The sequence below is a fragment of the Pongo pygmaeus genome, chromosome X (assembly GCF_028885625.2).
Source record: "Pongo pygmaeus isolate AG05252 chromosome X, NHGRI_mPonPyg2-v2.0_pri, whole genome shotgun sequence".
NCBI classification, from domain to species: Eukaryota; Metazoa; Chordata; class Mammalia; order Primates; family Hominidae; genus Pongo; species Pongo pygmaeus.
Window position 1 is genome coordinate 138,763,776 of NC_072396.2, and position 1,781 is coordinate 138,765,556.

Here is a 1,781-nt window from a genome sequence, read left to right on the forward strand (position 1 = left end):
TATCTGCCTGTATGTTTGTAACCATTAATCAACTTCTCTTTCTCGTCTCCCACCCACACACTCTTCCCAGCCTCCAGTAACTATCATTCTATTCTCTACCTCAATTAGATCAATTTTTATAGCTCCCACATGTGCATGAGAATGTGAAATATTTGTCTTTCTGTGCCTGGCTTTTTTCACTCAACATAATGTCCTCCAGTTTCAACCATGTTGTTGCAAATGACACAATTTCATTCTTTTTATGGCTGAATATAATAGTATTCCATTGTGTATATATAACACATTTTCTTTATCCATTCATCCATTGATGGACACTTAGGTTGGTTCCATACCTTTGCTGTTGTGAATAATACTGCAATAAACAATTGAGTGCAGGTATCCCTTTGCTATACTCAATTCTGTTCTTTTGGATAGACACCAGTAGTGGGATTGCCAGATTGTATGGTAGTTCCTTTTTTAGTTTTTTTGAGAAATCTCCATACTGTTTTCCATAGTGATTGAACTAATTTGCATTCCCACCAACAGTGTACAAGAGTTCCCTTTTCTCCACATCCTTGCCAGCATCTGTTATTTTTTGTCTTTATAATAATAGCCATTCTAACTGGAGGAAGATGATAGTTCATTGTGGTTTTTGATTTGCATTTCCCTGATGATTAGTGATGAACATTTTTTAATATGCCTGTTGGCCAGTTGTATGTCTTCCTTCTTCTTCCTCTTCCTCTTCCTCCTTTTCTTCGTCTTCTTCTTTCTTCTTCTTCTTCTTTTTTGACAGGGTCTTTCTATGTCACCAAGGCTGGAGTGCAGTTGCGTGATCATAGCTCGCTGCAGCCTCAAACTCCAGGCCTCAAACAATCCTCTACCTCCCAAAGTGTTGGGATTACAGGTGTGAGCCACTCTGCCTGGTCTGTATGTCTCCTTTATGGAATTATCCATTCATGTTCTTTGCCCACTTTTCAATAGGATTTTTTGTTTTTTTTTTTATTGTTCACTTGTTTGATTTCCTTGTTCTGGATATTATTCCCTTGTCAGATGAATAGTTTGCAAATATTTTCACCCACTCAACAGGTTATCTCTTCACTCTATTGATTGTTTCTTTTGCTATGCAGAAGTTATCAGTTTAATATACTCCCATTTGTCCATTTTTAAAAATTGTCTGTGCTTTTAAGGCCCTAGCCATAAAATCTTTGCCTAGACCAATATCCTGAAGTATTTTCCATACATTTTCTCCTAGTGGTTTCATAGTTTGGGGTCTTATGTTTAAGTCTTTAATCCATCTTGATTTGATTTTTGTATATGGTGAGACATAGGGGTCCACTTTCATTCTTCTGCGTATGGATATCCAATTTTCCCAGCATCACTTATTGAAGAGGGTGCCCTTTCCCCAGTGTATGTTCTTGACGCCCCTGTCAAAAATCAGTTGGCTGTAAATATGTGGATTTACTTATGGGTTCTCTTTTCTGTTCCATTGGTCTATGTGTCTATTTTTATACTAATACCATGTTGTCTTGATTACCATAGTCTTGTAATATATTTTGAAGTCAGGTAGTGTGATGCATCCAGCTTTGTTTTTTGTGGGTTTTTTGGGTTTGGGGGTTTTGTTTGTTTGTTTGTTTGTTTTACTTTTGCTTAGGATTGCTTTGGCTATTTGGGCTCTTTTTTTATTCCATATGATTTTTAGGATTATTTTTTCTATTTTCATGAAAAATGACATTGGTATGTTGGTAAGAATTACATTGAATCTGTCACTGCTTTGGGCAGTATGGTCATTTTAACAAAACTAA